At 34.9% G+C, this 18145-nt stretch overlaps 1 pseudogene; it reads right to left on the reverse strand.

Annotated features, from left to right (window-relative positions):
- Positions 1 to 857: 857 nt before the first annotated feature.
- Positions 858 to 3169, reverse strand: LOC125674507 (uncharacterized; annotated as a pseudogene).
- Positions 3170 to 18145: the final 14976 nt, after the last annotated feature.

The following is an 18145-nucleotide window of genomic DNA, read 5'->3' on the forward strand; positions in this document are numbered from 1 at the left end:
GTTGACCGGTCACATCCGCCGTGAGCCCCATATCCTGATCAGGTAAACGGAGTTATCCACAGTCAAATCAGTGTGCCAAGAACGGCTTAACAATCGGTATGAAACACGTCAGACAGCATTTGACCCAATGCGAGGTTGTATTGACGAACTAGATCGTTATAACGACCATAGAATTTGCGAAATGCTGACTTCAGTCGAAAGGCAACAGAACTGCAAATTTCCTTATCCTATGTACAAAACAATATATTTTTTCTTGTTTGAAAAAAAAAAAACCAAATTGCCAAGATTCTTGGAATTATTGTTCTATCTATACAACAAATACAAGGTTGAAAAATGTATTGCGTATCAGAATTTAGAAATACAAAAATTTGAAAATACCTGGCATGTATGGAAAACACTTTTTGACAACATAAAAAATATCATAATTTTGCTATTTCAAGAAATATTCTTTTCTACTTTTGAAGCCACATGTACTTTAATCTATTTACTCGACCTCTGTATTGTTATAATTTTTCTCTTATAATTATATTAAAAATGCAAGCACTTACCAACAAATGTATGAGTGTGAGTATGAAAGTGTGTGAAAGTGGTTAGAAAAAAATGGCAAATGTTTTTTTTGTCTTATGTCAATATTTGTGAAATAAAAAATTAATAAATTATAAAAAAAAAAATTCTGAGAGATGACGTTTTACCTGGATCGGTCAATATCCCCTTTTCAGACACCACATGACCCAGATACCGAACTTCACTTTTTAGAAACTCGCATTTCTTCGGATTAAGTGTTAACTTGTACTCATGTAATCTTTGAAAAACAGATTATAATCTTTCCAATTGCTCTGAAAATTTACTAGAAAATATCAAAATGTCATCTAGAAAAAGTAAATATTCCTTCAAATTCATGTCACCCATACTCATTTCCATCAGTCTTTGGAATGTAGCAGGTGCGTTGGTTAAACCAAATGGCATCCTGTTACATTCAAAGAAACCAAATGGGCCTATCGTAAATGCTGTTTTCATCTTGTCTTCCTCTTTTAATTCCACTTGCCAATAGCCAGATTTAAGGTCTAGTTTGCTAAAATATTTCGCATCTACCAACCTGTCCAGAGTATCCTCTATCCTAGGTAGTGGATAAGCATTTCAAAATGTTCTGCTGTTAAGTTTTCTAAGATATATGCAAAACCTTAAAGACCTATCCGCTTTTCTGCATAATACAATCTTCGAACAATAGGGACTATTGGACTTACGGATTGATCCTGTCTCTAACATCTCTTTTAGTGTCTGCCTTACCTCCTCAATCATCCCTGGAGGAATTCGCCTATATGGCTCCCTAAATGGAACGTCCGTTGTAAGATGGATCTCGTGCTTCACCACATCCGTCTTACCCAAATCTGTGGGCGATGTAGAAAACAAATACCGCCATTTCTCCAGTACCTTCTGAACTTTTCTAGTCTCTTGATCTGACAATTTATCTGTATTAATCTTCACTCCTAAGTCTGTCAAATTGGTTTCTTTCTTAGGTGCTACAGGCTGTGGATCCCAAGATTACAAATGTTTGTCTTTGGAAGAGTCTTAACTGCACTTGCTGAAATGTTACAAACCTTAACAGTTACCGTCTTTGTTCTACCTATAATCCTCAGTCATAGCAGTCTAGGACAGACAACTAAACCTTGTTGGCCATTCTCAGCTTGTTCTGTCAGTACTGATTGAACCGTAGAAGCATTCCTAACAACACCTTTGACGTATTTGACTTCATTTGAGCCTACTGTAATAGGGAATATGTTAGTGGATTTTACGGGCACACAATTGTCCATACACATACTTTGTGTTGCATTTTGCCAGGCTTCATCCCCAACATTTGTTAAATCTTTACAAAACTTCAGAACATTTGTTCCAATGATAACAGGTATCCTGGCATTGATGCCAGAAACCTTTGTTACCAAAGCTGGAATAAAGAGTGGTTCATTCATATGTGGAACCTCGATATTTGTTTCTATGTAACCTACGTATTGCAAATTACCATCATTTGCTCCATAGACATCTAACTGAAATTCAGTAATATCATGTAAATCTGGTTTATTTTGCAGAGAATTGTAAAAACAATTCTGAAACAGTTGTTACCATGGAACTATCTATCAAACAAACAGTTTCTTTGCCACACACTTTAATTTTGGATTCATTTGAGGGACCAACCATCCTCTCTTGCAATGAAGGGCTTTTAAAAGTTTGAGGTTATGTTCTCTTCTATCTGCCCTGCGATAGAAGAGAATCCTCTTTTAGGTTACCGGTTTTGTTTTCTGGGTTACCTGTTCTGTGAAGATACCTTGAACTGGGTACCCTATTTGGAAACCATCCTCTTCGCCCCCTGTAATTTCCTCTTTGAAAGGATCTACCTCTATTGGCCAATCTGTGAGCCTGCTGTGTCTCCACTCTTTCCAGTCCCCTCTCTATGTTCCCCAAGGCATCTAAGATTTCTTGCTTGTCTGTTTCTTTATCTACTTTGGCTGTTGCTACGTTCATCTGTGTAGTTGATTTCCTTGCAGTTGACTTACTATTGCTACACATTTCCTCTTGTTCTACTTTTCTTATTTCCTTAAAAAGACTTTGAAAATCTTTAATACTATCAAACAAATATCTCGTAGCATTTCTGAGAGACTTGCCTCTGAGTCCTGTCCAAAATTTACTAGGTAACATAGCATCTTTTGCTGTATTATCAATATGCGCTAATTTCACTGCTTTAGTAACTACAGACGCTAAACGTGATCCATATTGAACAATAGACTCTTTGACTATCATTGTAAAATTCTTGCATTAAAGTTTCACTACTGCTAACCATGCCATAAAAACCGTCTAGCTTATCCAAGACCTGTGAAACAGAAGCTTGCTCTCCTAGGGATACTAACAATGACCTTGCATTTCCCTTTAGTGAATTTCTAAAAATTTGGAGCAAAATTGCCTCTGGCACAACCTTAAGATTTCTCATACACTTGACCTCAAAACTCCAGACTTCATAAGCTACCTCCCCTTTTTGGGGCTCTTTATTCCCACTAAATGTTGGCAACTTTGAAGTGGAACTGAAATTCTGAAAATTCGCAGTTTGATTTAGACCTTGTTGCACTCCACCAACTGGAGAAATTGACGAAAATGAAAACGTTCTCCCAGCGTCTGACATACTTGTCCTTTCTTTCTCCTTTGCCTTCAGTCATTTTGAGTAATAGCAACTCAGCTAAAATATATCTAGCAAAGTCATAAAATTCAAACCAACAAATGATAATATGCAAGGTGAAGTAAACAGCCTGTACACTAATAACTAAGACTAAGTAATTGTCTTGACAATCTCTAGGATCTTAAGACTGATGTCCAATAAATGCTGCAAAAAAAAAAAAAAAGAAAAAAAAGAAGAAGAAATCTTTAAATAAAATAAAATTTAGGTTTAAAGAGTAATGATGATGAAATCAATGAGAAATGTTTAATACCCCCTTTTTCAGTCTGAACAAAACTTCCTGAAATCTAAACCCAAGAAACTTGATCTGAACCCGAAAACAACTTCTTCTTTTTTTGTCTACTCTTCCACACTGTGCAATAGTGTTAGTAGAAATTAGAATAGTCAAACATGTCAAAATATACACCCTGTACAACCCAGTTTTGACACGGACCTATTGAAAATCTGAAATTTTAAGTTTAATTTTCAACACTCTCAGACACACTACACACTTGCATACGATGAATGATACGAACAAATGACATATATACAAACAGTTGACAAGTTGAACATATAAAAATACAGACATAATACAATACAAAGTGAAAGTACTTATAAAATGTATGGTAATTAGTGTAAAAATAGACTTCACAGTAATTCACGGACATACACAAGTTCTGCGGACACAAACACGGAATTCACGGATGTCAGGAACTGGTAGTCTCCTATGACTCCACGAAAGTTTCTCAGACGACGGCAGATTCGCAAGAAATCCGAACTTTCTCGGTTCTTTGGTGACGTCACACTCCTTATATATTGCAATGTGTAAAATTTAAGTTTATTCCCTCGTCGCCCGTAAACACAGACACGGGAAATTCTAGTGTTTTTTCAGCTGGATTTGGATTCAAATAGATGTTTCGATTGATAATCATCATTCAATTAACAACCACTAGATAATGTTACATACGTAAATATTTGTTTTTACAGTTGTATGCGCACAATTTTCAGGTACCGCACGAACTATCTCTACAGTTTCTATTACTATTCACAGATATCACTGCCACTGGTCACCGTCATGTCGTTGGTAATGCACGTTGGGCGCCATTGTCACGGGGTCTTACAACAAGAAGAATTGTTGGTGCAGGTTTCAGTTAATTTTATTTTGATCCAACAGATATGATGAGTCCAATTGTAGTTATGACGATGACCTAAAATGAAAATGAAACATTCACACATACAATTTCTCTCACATATAATGAGCAATAAACTACTATAAAATAGATTAAAATGATTTAAATGGATTCAGTTTTTACCAGTTATATATATTTATTTCCCGCAAAGGAATATATATCCGTATAGGGTATCTCGGTGTGAGATTCACCCTGACGTACTGCGTTAAAGTTAATCTTGTTAATCTCTAAATTAATCCGTGCTCATCCTTTTATACAAGCTCACACACATGCGTACACTACTACCACTCCCTAAAAAACTTGTTCTGCAATTTCTAATAAAATATTCACTTGTTCTACAAATACCTAACTCAGCAAAACACTATTCACAACCACACGACACCACTTCACAAGAACACAACACGAATACGATGACAATGCATGGATGAATTAGTAAACAGGTGAATGAATGAATGAATGAAAGTGTATTGAACAATCTGAAATGAATAAAATGCATATAACATTTGATAATTAAAATACGTAATTGTCACCCTGTGACAATATGTTTGATATAAATGAATTTATTCAACATCACACTAATGTCCAAATGTTAATTTGTAAGGAATGTTTATTGCACTTGAAATGTTCAAGGTCACTTCGCTTCAGTATCTGGTATGTCTACAGTTGGCATCAATAAGTGCTTGGCATCGTCTTCCCATTGATGAAATCAAATTTCGAATAAACTGTCGAGGGATGCTATTCCACTCCATTTGCAACACATTCATAAGTTGTTGCAATGTCTGAAGTGCAGATTGACCTTGTTGGACATGTCTATCCAGTTCGTCCCAAAGATGCTCAATAGGGTTCAAATCCGGCGATTTTGATGGCCATGGCAGAACTTGGATGTTGTTGGCGTTAAGGAAAGTAGCTGTGTGCGGTCTTGCGTTGTCAAGCTGAAAATTTGCACCATTCTGCATAATTGGTACAACATGATGCCGTAGAATTTCAGCACTGTAGCACGGGGCCGTTAGATCGCCCTGCACATGCATCAACTGTGTCTTCCGGTATGAGATATTGCTGCCCACATCATTGCACTTCCTCCATCAAATCTGTCGACTTCCTGGATGCAGTTAGGAGGAAAACGCTCATTTCGACGTCGGTAAAACCTTGCTCTTCCACCTGCTGGGTGCAGTAGAAACCTTGACTAATCACTGAACCAAACAGTTCTCCAGCGCATCTGTGGCCACATCCGATGTGTCTGGGCCCATTGAAGTCTGTTTCGTCGACGTTGCTGCATCAAGACAACAGCTCTTACAGGTCGCCTTCTTCTAATTCTATCCTCACGCAAACGGTTACCGACTGTCTGGTCTGATAGTTTGTGTTGTCCAGGAACAACAGCAGCTGTAGATGAAGTTGTTGTGAACCTTTCAGGCAACAGGCTAATGACTTAGTCTGATGACCCTATCCTAGAACAACGTTGTTACTGTTGGTCGCCAAGAACAGGGACGGTCACGTGTTGATCCGTGTTGGTGATAACTGTCCCAAATACAATATATGGTACTCAGGGACATATAGGCAACTGCTGTCTGTGATTCGCCTGCTTCTTATCGACCAATTGCATTTTTCCACTAGATTTCTTTGAGATGTGGCATTACTTTTTCTCACATTATCACCAGTGTGAGATCGACTTTACCCATGTGAGATTTTTCTGTCTCACACTGCTGCGACGTCATTTGATTGTAACGTCATATATTTTCTATGATTTACATTACACGGTGAAAATTTACGTTACACGGTGAAGTAAATATTTTGCATCGTTTTCTTTAATCTTAATGTAGTATAGCTTTCTGGTGGACAACCTTGGGTTTTTTAGTTTACCCTGACAGTGTAAACCTTTTTCGGGTATGCTCTTTCTGCCTATCTAATTAGTTTTTGCATTGAAGTTCAAATGAGTATTTTGATAATTTAGAATTTTCTCAAAGCTCCTAAATTTATACACTAAACTGTAGGTAAAATGTGAGAAAAATAATCCTGCATTAATTACTCGTGTGGGATAGGGAAATTCCACCTCTGGAACAAGATTCGCTGTCTAGGACTCGGCAAAGTCTCGTCCTAGACTGCGAATTTTGTGCCCTCGGTGGAATTTTTCTATCCCACACTCGTACTAATGAAGGATTCTAGTAGTCTTTGGCTGTCTAAAGGCACAACTGATTTTAAAAAAACTGAGAATTCCTGGCTTTTATAGGGTTAAGGTCTATGTCTCACGAGAAATTCATGCCAACTCGATAAAAATGTGTGAATTGTGCAAAGCAAGCGTATACAAATTTGTGCAAAGCAATTATCTGTAGACCTGTCCCATTTGATAATCCTTGATTGGAAAACGTTGCTATGCGCTTCTTTTTTCAAAAGAATATATATGGCTTTCGGCCTACACTGTTTTAATTATATATTCCTCAATACATCGTTGGTGACATTAGCAATGACATTTATCCTCAGTGTCTCCTTTGAATCAATCCCGAGAAGGAATTTTACATAAAAGTTTAAGCAAGTGTATTACATATTTTATCTTGAATTTTCATTCGCAAAATACAAATATTAAAATGGTGTCCATGTGTACGAGTATTGGCTAGTGGTATAAGATAAAGTGGATGTATTTTATTGAATAGAAAGATTAAAGGATTCTCAAGTTGTAATTTACGCTTTTTTCAGTCTTGGGGTATCTTTAAGATATCTTTCTCCAATGCATAAACCCGTATTTTGACAACATGCTTCTCTTCACGTGTTCCTGTTTACCAATGATTTTCTGGTACCTCGAATTACCAAAATACCCGTGATTTACCGAAATGGCCTTAGAAATTACCGAAATGCCCTCTAAAACTACCAAACTCCCTTTTAAATCAATTTTCTGAAGTTTTATATTGAAAGATTAGAGATTGGGGTATCTCGTGTTATTTTTCTTTCATTATTTTACTTTTTTGGTACTATTATGCTCCATCTGGAGCCTTTAGTAAAATAAAATGTTTCTAAAGTTTCAAGAAGAATGTGTCCATCAATTATTTCCCGATTATATATATATACATTGCTTAAGTTGAATTAAAAAGATTCATCGGTGATATATACATGCACAAATTCTACTGTTTCTCATTCATACGAGTTATTATCTCGTTCGTACGAGTTTTTATCTCGTTATTACGACTTAGTATTTCGACTTATGTCGTTTGAGCGAATTATCGCGTTAAAACGACTTATATGGAGCGCCAAATTAACATAAACTCAAATAATTGAAGATATGTTCAATTATTTGAAAGTATCATTAATTCAATTACTGCACTCTTCAATTGAATTAATGCGCGCATTAAATTAATTATTGCTCTCATCAATTGAATTAATGCACGCTTCAATTGAATTAATGAGAGCAATAATTGATTTAATGTGCGCATTAATTCTATTATTTGCTCTCTTCAATTTAATTGATGAGAGCATCAATTTCGTAGAAATATTGCTCGCAATAAATAATTTAGAGCTTGGTATAAATAATTTGATGATCTCTTTAGTTCAGTTGAAGATATTTTTGATTATTTATAATGCTTTTGTATAAGGAATGAATGTGCGCATCAATTCTTTTAAATAGAGCAACAATTTAATTAAAGAGATCATTAATTCAATTGTGGATGCAAGGTTAAGATAACGAACAGTGATAAATCTCTTAACTCCTATAAGCAATACAAAATAGATAGTTGGGCAAACACGGACCCCTGGACACACCAGAGGTGGGAAAAGGTGTCTAGGAGGAGTAAGCATCCCCTGTTGACCGGTCACACCCATCGTGAGCCCTATATCCTGATCAGGTAAACGGAGTTATCCGCAGTCAAAATCAGTGTGCCAAGAACGGATATGTTGAAATGAAAATATCTTTAATTACATAGTTGCTCTCTCTAAAAGAATTATTGCTATCTTCAAATGAGTTAAAGATATCATTGATTCATTAATGCGCGCATTAAATCAATTATTGATCTCATCAAATGAATTAATGCGCGCATCAATTCAATTATTGATCTCATCAATTGATTTAATGCGCGCATTATATCAATTATTGTTCTCTTCCATTGAATTGTAGCGAAGATCAATTCAATTGTTGATATCATTAATTCATTTGAAGAGATCATTAATTCAATTAAAGCGCACATCAATTCAGCTGAAGAATTAATGCTATCATCAATTCAATTAATGCCCACAATAATTCAGAATTGAAGATATCATTAATTATTTGAAGAGATCTTTAATTAAATTGTTGCGCATCAAATGAATTGATGCTCTCTTCAAATAATTGAAGATATCTTCAATTGTTTGAGTATATGTTAATTTGACGCTCCATAGTCTTATGCCGTAATTGGCATATGTAGTTTATACGACTCATCTCCTAATATTACGACTTATCATGTCGTTTGTACGACGTAGTATCTCGTACTTACGACATAGTAATCTCGTAATTTAACGACTGAGTATCTCGTACGTACGACATAGCAAAAACAACATCAATTGGCAGCAATACGCTTCCGTAATTTTCCTATTTATATGGGTTGTCTGTTGTAACAAAGTTTGGGAACAAATTGTTTTTACTCTTCTTCTTCTGTACTTTTTGTTTCTGGGAGCGATCTCAGGATTTAAGATGAAACCTTTTTAGGATGATAGTATTGTAGATGTCCAGAGCAACTATTATTTTATCTGAACATGCATGCATGTACATGGAATTTTTGGTAACCTAAATTCGTAATCAGTTTAACTTTTTGGGTTGCTTGAATAAACTCAGGTGACCTATTACAATACGGAACTTTCGGGATGTGCCGGTACGACCGATTAGACTTGACGTTTATACACCGTAGTCACGCAAAGTTGACGTCGATATCACTGGTGATTCGCCAGCAGACGGTCCGTAAAGAATCTTGGATCGTCCCAAGATGACGATCCAAGTCACCATTGGTGCTTAGTACTTGGGTGTAAATCAGATGGAAGAAAAGCGCATTTAGACGCGTATCCTTGGGTGGAAGGCGTGAATTTTTACCAATATCCTCAAGATATTCCCTATATTTGTTTTCCTCGCCAACTCACATAATTTAATCAAAAATGGTTGTAGTGCTTCCTTTCTTTGAAAATAGCATTTTAATAAATTAATTTGATAGCAATTGAAGTATCCTATGCTTGTTTACTTAGTTGTTATTTAAATCCGGAAGTGTCGTGCCCTACAAATTATTTTCAACGCGCGATAAAAAGTGGATCCGTATCTCGAAAGTCCCGTATTGGTCAGTGTCTGTCGTCGTGCGTTTGAACATTTTTAATTTCTTTTTGATAACACTCTTCCAGTTCTTTTCAAATTTGGTATGGAGCATCTTTGAGACAAGAGGGACATACTGTAAATTTCAGGACTCAATGAGTGTATTCGATTAAGCCACCCGAGTTACACGGGTAACTAGAGTTGTAAATAAAATGTCGAATTATCGACACTAGTGTTGAACTCGTGTTACTCGAGTATACTCCCCGTTTTAGCAGGAGTAACAAGTGTTCCAATATGGCGGCGTGTTAGGAAGAAACGTAGTGTAAAGATCAGTTTTGTCTATATTTCGTACCAGACATGTAACGCATCAATAAAAACACGATACGAAACATAATTCTGACACTTAAAATTGAACTGGATACTGAAAGGAAACTTTAAATCACATTCGCGAATGCACAGACTGTCGAAATGCTGAATTTACCAGATAATAATAAAACTATGTAATGATTTTTTTTCGTAATTGACGGTTTTTAATTTTACAAAATGCAATTCTACATGATTATATGATAATTAGAAGATATAAAACAATTGCCTATGCAAATACAACAATGAATTCATTATATTACATTTCCCCCATCAGAGTTCGCATTTCTTGCGTTCCTACCCTCCATGTTGTAAACAAACACCACACAACACGATATGTTTTATTTTCATATATGGAGTTCATTGACTGAGTATGCGTAAATTCAACTCTAGTGTCACAAGAGTTGATTTAATCGAATTCACCCCTAGCTGTACCCCTGGGGCCTTAGGAGTGGGGCAAAAACTGCCGAAAATTGACAAATTTTCAAAAATCTTCTCTACAACCGCACATCTGTAAGAAAAACTAAATACATAGTAATGTTGAGGAGGAAGGTATCTACCAAAATTGTAAATTCCCTGTTCAGAGTCAAGGGAGGGGCCAAACTTGGTTTATAGGTTTTTACGTTTAAAAATGCATTCAATATTTATGCAATATCAGCACAAAACTTGGCATATAGTGTCTATGTGTAAAACATTTTTAAAATAACATCTTCCTTAGTGATATTGATACTAAACTGAAATTGAATATTTAGAAAGAGCAGATAGTCCTTTTAAAAAAATCGTAAATTGATGATCCCAGGGATGGAGGTTTTAATATCAGGGTATCAGTGATTAGATGTGTTAACAATTGAACTTTTTTTTTTTTTTTTACTTCTATTAGATAAGTACCATTCCAACTCTTTTAAATTTTGGTGTGAAACATCTTTATGACAAAGGGAACACAAATTATAAATTTTGGAACTCCTGCACCCCCCAAGGCCTTAGGAGCGAGATAAAAACTGCCATTCATTGATCAAATTCAAAAATCTTCTCTACAATGGCACATCTGTAAGAAAAACTAAATGATGGTCTCTACCAGATTTGTAGATTTCATGATCCCCGAGGTAGAGGTTCTGACTCCAGGATATGACCAAACTTGATATATATATAGTGTATGTGTGTAAAACGTTTGGATAATATCTTCTTTAATGCTATTGATACTAAAGTTCAACTAAATAGACATTAAGGAGTAGGTAGTCCTTTATCAAAATTGTAAATTTCATGATTTCATGCAAGGGTTTTGGTACCAGAGTTATTACTGTTTTTATCATTTGAAAGACTTCTTTTTTGCTGATACGGTATAAAAACTAAATGCATATTTAGGAAAAGCAGAAAAGGATGTACCAAAATTGTTAGTTTCGCAACCCAAGGGTTTTTCCTCCAGGACGGATCCAAATTAGTTAGTATCGTGTTAATGTTCCATATATCATGTAAAGTCTTTCATTAATATAGGTACTTTCGGGGATATACAAAAATTTAAAAACTCATCTTGTTTTACACTATAGTTGAATATCAAAATTAACTTAGATATGCAGAGCTGGAATTATTTTCTAGATTTCATAGTCCTTGGGGCTAGTGATACTTTTAACTACTACGGAGGTGACCAATAAGGCCTTTGCGTCTCTTGTTTGTTTTTCATTGAAATCGTATGAGATTTATATGGTAGGTATATATTGAGACCCTTAGCCGATTGGCATGTTCAAAATGGCAGATCTGCACACGTATGCACATGTGATTTATTTGATAAGATAATACAAAAACATGTGTAACTCTTATGAATAAAAAAGGACTTTAAATGTATTATTTTTAAAATTTATTGCATTTCTATTTCAGTTTCAATCAGAATCTCAACTCTCTCCTCGCAAACATCGTTTTCACTCTCACCCATTACAATCTCTCACATTATCTCTGAAACTTTCCATACTCTCTACCACTGTATTCTCTTCACTTCACTCTGACTAACTTTCATCTTTTTCGCAACTTCATTCACACTATATTTCAGATGGACATTTTATGTATGTCTATCATTTAGATTTCTTCCCCTCTCTGTAGTTTACTCTTTGTGTGTTCGTTGTTCTTGTTTGCCCTTATTGGAGAAAGAAAGAAAGAAAAACTTCTCAAATCTTTCAATTTGTCTCAACCAGAATCTTAACTGTTGTTTATACCCTCAAAGTTTACATTTGTCTTTTTCTTAGGTCTGAAATCAGTAGCTTATATATTTCATTTTACAACTTCAAGTTTGAACGATGCTGATCGTGAATAAAGTTGGAGATAACGCGGGCATTGTGGCAGAAAGAACAAAACATTTTCTCATCTTCATAAATAAGCCATGGAGTCAACAATGTCTTAAACATCCCCTCTCTAAGGTTTCCTTTATAATTTAACCTCTCCTTATATTGTTTAGACGTCGGTAACCCAGTTTCGTTACTTTAATTTCGGTTGAGATTCGGCTCAGCAGAATAGTTAGACGCCTCCACCGAATCTCGGAGCAGTCCTTCATAATTCATGTCTGGAAATTTACTTTCAGCTTCGACCGGTTCTAGCAATTAGTGTGCACTTAGGTGACACTGCTGTTCGCTTCATATAGGTGATTTGACTATTAAACTAAGTCTCTATTACTAATAAGTTTGTATTGCTTATCGTCGAGGTATAAAAATCCCAAAATGAAAATAGGTACTAAATTTTCCGTTCAAATGAAGATTTCCGTGGCACAATATTTTATCTCCTGGAATTGAAGAGTTCTTATAGACTTCTTTATCTAGTTACTGTATCTCTACATACCTACTTGTATATCGCTAATTTAAAAAAAAAACTACAGGAACTCTTCAATTTTGGGAGATAAAATATTGCACCATAGAAGTCTTCATTTGAACAGAAAAATTAGTGATGGTTTATTTTATGGAATTTGCATACTTAGACGGTAAGTAATACAGCATTAACAGTGATATAGATTTGGTGTAATAGTCAACTAACTGATTTGAAGCGAACAACAGTGTCACCTATGTGCACATCAATTGCTAGAACCGGCCGAAGCTGAAAGTAAATTTCCAAACATGAATTATGAAGGACTGCTCCGAGATTCGGTGAAGGCGTCAGTCCAAATATTCTGCCGAGCCGAATTTCAGCTGAAATTATAGATTAGTCTGGATCATCCCGACGTTTGTTTGGGGAGTCGGCGTATACACAAACGTCGGGATGATCCAGACTACAACTAGATCGAATGCCCACATTTTTAACGGATGTTTTGCTCTTGTCTAATAAATTGTAAATCGGACATTTCCGAAAGTTTGAAAGACTTCCGTTATCGCACTAGACCAAAATACTAATGAAGTTTTACCAATTGGACTTTATTTCTTTTTACATTATTTTCATTTTCGAAATATTTACAAATTCTACTGATAATCCAAACTCGTCACCAGGTTGCCATTTGGGCGAGCTAGGTTAACAAACAGGTCATCAAATGTCATTAGGGCGAGCTAGGTTAACAAACAGGTCATCAAATGTCATTCCAAGGCGAGCTAGGTTAACAAACAGGTCATCAAATGTCATTAGGGCGAGCTAGGTTAACAAACAGGTCATCAAATGTCATTCCAAGGCGAGCTAGGTTAACAAACAGATCATCAAATGTCATTCCAAGGCGAGCTAGGTTAACAAACAGGTCATCAAATGTCATTCCAAGGCGAGCTAGGTTAACAAACAGGTCATCAAATGTCATTCCAAGGCGAGCTAGGTTAACAAACAGGCCATCAAATGTCATTAGGGCGAGCTAGGTTAACAAACAGGTCATCAAATGTCATTAGGGCGAGCTAGGTTAACAAACAGGCCATCAAATGTCATTAGGGCGAGCTAGGTGAACAAACAGGTCATCAAATGTCATTCCAAGGCGAGCTAGGTTAACAAACAGGTCATCAAATGTCATTTCAGGGTGGAAATAGTGAGGTAATGAACATGAATGTCGAACCCTATCAGACTTGGTACTCCTATCAATGCTGTTGTCAATTTACTGGCCAGAACTGTAAATGTCTTATAAATGAGAAAAATACAATGATATTCACATCATAGGGTCATATATACTACAAAACTTATAATGCAATATGGTTGGTTGTGCTGATGCACAATGGCACCACTTTGGGTGAACGTTTTAGAAGAGAGAAAACTTTCATATCGTTAGGATAGGATCTTTCATAGACAAGAAGGAAAACCCGCAAGTTAATATTGTTTTATGAAATTAGAAATGGTTATTCGTCTCAATATTTGCATGGTTTGATAGAACCCTACCGTCTGCCAATTGTTCTTTACAATCTTAAACTAAATAATGCAATTATATGTTCCGCAGATTAAAAATACAGCTGATATGGAAAGTTATTTCCCTTCCACTGTTAAACAATTGAACAACTTGCCAGACCATGTTAGAAATGCTTCTGGAATAACGCGTCATCTTAACCCTCTTGGATTCTTTTCTTTATAAAAAAAAAAATATTTTGGACTACGTAAATATAATGCAATACATTGTCAGTTAAGAAACAATGCAGGTAATTTAAATATTTGTATAATCATTGTTTATCAGAAACTCCAATGTGTGATAACTGATTGATTCTACCTAAATACTTATCATTACTTTTTTGTATGTCCAGGCGCGTAGCCAGAAAGAAAATGAAGTGTACGCAAAGTATGGCAAGTGGAATGGGTCCAAGATCAAACCCTGATGGGGTCCATGGGGCTAAGCCCCCAGAAGCTCCTAGATTTTACCAATGAAATCACTTATTTTTGTGCATAGAAACAGGGTTTCTTGTCAATTTCCAAAACAAATAGAATTCACAAAATTATTTCTAAAGTGTTTTATTATGCCTACCGTGTGTAGCTGGGCTGACTTTCGTTGTTTTCGACTGATATATGGTAAATGTTACTGATAACAAAGAATATCCTAAATCCGTCCACTTTCTGTACATATGTGATATACATTAAAGTGATATTCGAATGATTTTAATGATTTGAAATTCAAAAAGTACTTTTAAATTTGATTGAATGAACATTATGATTCAGATTGAATTATGAACCGGGACTATATAATGCAGTTATTTTAGGTGCAAATATTTTAAGGTATTCAATGTATAATGACCATATTTCATATCTAATAAATGGATGGTGGAAGTTTTGTAATCATGGTATCATTTTGAAGGGTTCATCAAATAAAAATAATCCACCATAGGAATTTAAAAACTTTTGTTTACTGCTTGATTTATTTCACCTAGAATAAGTGGAGTATATGGGAAAAACATGTTTTATTAAAATATTTTAAAACAAAATTATATTTTCATACAAATCTCTTAGTAGAAAGTTACATACACTTTGTCTTCATGAAAATATGAAATAAAATTAATCATTGACCACACACATTTTTAGAAAATTAGATTTTTCTTATTTTTAAAAAGAGCAGGCAACTCTTCCAAAAAGTCTTAAGTGCAAAAAGGTCAGCTTCTAATCATTTACCAGTCATGTGAATTTCATCTGCTTCACTTTCATCATTATTTAACAATAAACATTTATGTTGATCTAAATCCTTCAAAACTGTTCATTATCCTTTCATTATACATGGAATACCTTAACGGCAAAGATCTCTCTTCCTCTCTCGCAAATGACGTGTACACAGTTGTGTACTTGCGTATAGGCAGCTACGCGCCTGATGTCCTAAATATACTAATCATAAAATATATTACAACTTGTTATGACCTTCAACCTGTACTTGAACTACGTGTACTACTTTATGGAAGATCATGTACTTCAGATCAATATTAAGATATTTCAAGCAGTGCATGTGTTTACTGCAGCAACCAAACGTTTTCTCTTCATCTCTAATGTATTTCTCTAATGTAAACACTGTATGTATATCATTATTATAATTTACTTTCAAGTCTACAAAATGGTATATATGTATAATTCTACTTCCATATCACACTAGGTTTCTATTTGCATGGTTATTTTTTTTTCTCTTGCCAAATTGTTTTATTTATTTTTTCTTCTCTTTTCTATTCGTATTGCTTAATAGTAGTCTAACTACTGGTATATCATGAGATAAATCTCACTTACATAAGACAGATGCTATGATATACCTATACATGTAAGTATTTCTATGTAAAGAATTAATGAAAACACTATACTACATGCAAGTACATCCTTGTACCTTAAGGAGAAACCTCATGCCCACTGCCTAGTCCTATCATGTACATAAAAAAAACCCATATCTATTAAGATAAAACAAAAGAATTGTTTGTGTTACTCTGGGAAATTGCCATTACCCACAACATCCCAGAAAGGAAAGAGAATAATAAGTGAAAAGAAACCACTTGGAGATCTTTCAATGACCTCTAGTATTGTAATTATAGAGGCTGAGAAAAGAGGAGTAGTTGTCATAGGGAAAAAAGAATTTTACAAAGAAAAAAAGTTCCACGCAGGTTACAGGGCAAGACATTTTAACAGAGAAATTGAAGGGATTATGATCGAAATACCATTCAAAAAATTAAAAACATTATTTTAAAAATCCTCTGTCTTAGGAAATTACAGGAAAAAAACTGTCCTAATTTGAATTCAAGACCGATAGCCGCAGGACCCAATACGCCTAAACATTTACGATATATTTTTCTGTAACGAGTCAACAACTGATTTCTTCCTACCTTATATTTTAGAGGGGTTAAAGTTGGAACTCAACGAAAACATTTTTTTTTTTAGCAATAATCACTTCATTAAAACAAAAGGACTGTCATGGGAATAAAGGTGGCACTTGAATATCAATTGGGTTAATACTACTTATATTGAAACAAAATTGAAAAGTAAGTCAAGGGAGCTGTGGGACGAGAATTTTGAAATCGAAAGTGAATGGAAAAGATTTCAAGACATTTGTTTCATCATTTGGAATGTTGATGTGGATAAATTTTCCAATTATAAAATATTAAATGAACAAAATGCATTAGTTTACAATGGATACACTGTACATTTATTGAAAGTATTAGCAAAATTACAACATACTAAGATCATAACATATAACTAAGATCATACCATTTCTATTACCACGAAAATGTCCACGACAGTTCATAAACGATGGAATAGAAAAGAAAATTAAGAAAATGAATTTCATATTCAATTCGTGACGGCTATGGAATGCGACATACTTCATGAGCACATTGTTCACGTCATGAGGAAAGGTCTATCAGATATCGATACGACAGAGTATTCGTACCATTTTAACCTAGTAGAAAAAATAAAATAAATCGTTTCTATGATTTAGTAAATCGTATAAACGATATAAAACGTCGTTTCTTCGATTTAAGAAAATCGTTTTAACGATTTAGTAAAGCGTATTAACAATTTAGTAAATTGTATTAAACGATTTCGAAAAATCGTGTCTACAATTTAATGAATCGTAGAAACATTTTAAAAAGTCGTTTTACGATTTACTAAAACGTCATTTAAATATCATCTATCAAAACAGAATTCCTTACAATGTTAAGGAGTAATGACCTGGCCTAGAGGTTATAAAACTTTTACTGTACTCGTACTCAAACTCAGCCATGTTTGTTTTGAGTATAACTCTGAGCAAGTTCCGAAGTACACTCGAAAAATCTTGAATATGTATACTCCATTTGAGTATGAGAATGCTTTTATAAAAGTTTTATAACCTTCACTTTTGAGTATGATTACGATTTAGAGCACGGAGTTTGAGTTTGAGTATGAAAATGTGCTCAAAAAAGTTTTATAACCCCCAGGCCTGAGACTATCAAACTATATTAGTTCCACATGACCTTATACTACAAGGTAGTACATTAATTGCTAGAACCGGCCGAAGCTGAAAGTAAATTTCCAGACATGAATTATGAAGGACTGCTCCGAGATTCTGTGAAGCTGTCAGTCCAAATACTAGTGTCAAGCCGAATCTCAGCAGAGATTAGGTCCAGGGCAAAGTCCTGGTGGGGGTCCAAAAGCCCCCGGAAGCTCCAGGGTTTTGAGGCTAAAAAGTTAAAAAGGTTACTTTTTGGGTTATTCTAGCTATACTTTATACATAATAAAATCAATAAATAAAAACAAATAATTGACATGGTCACAAAAGAG

This window comes from Ostrea edulis, chromosome 4, assembly GCF_947568905.1.
Source record: "Ostrea edulis chromosome 4, xbOstEdul1.1, whole genome shotgun sequence".
NCBI lineage: Eukaryota > Metazoa > Mollusca > Bivalvia > Ostreida > Ostreidae > Ostrea > Ostrea edulis.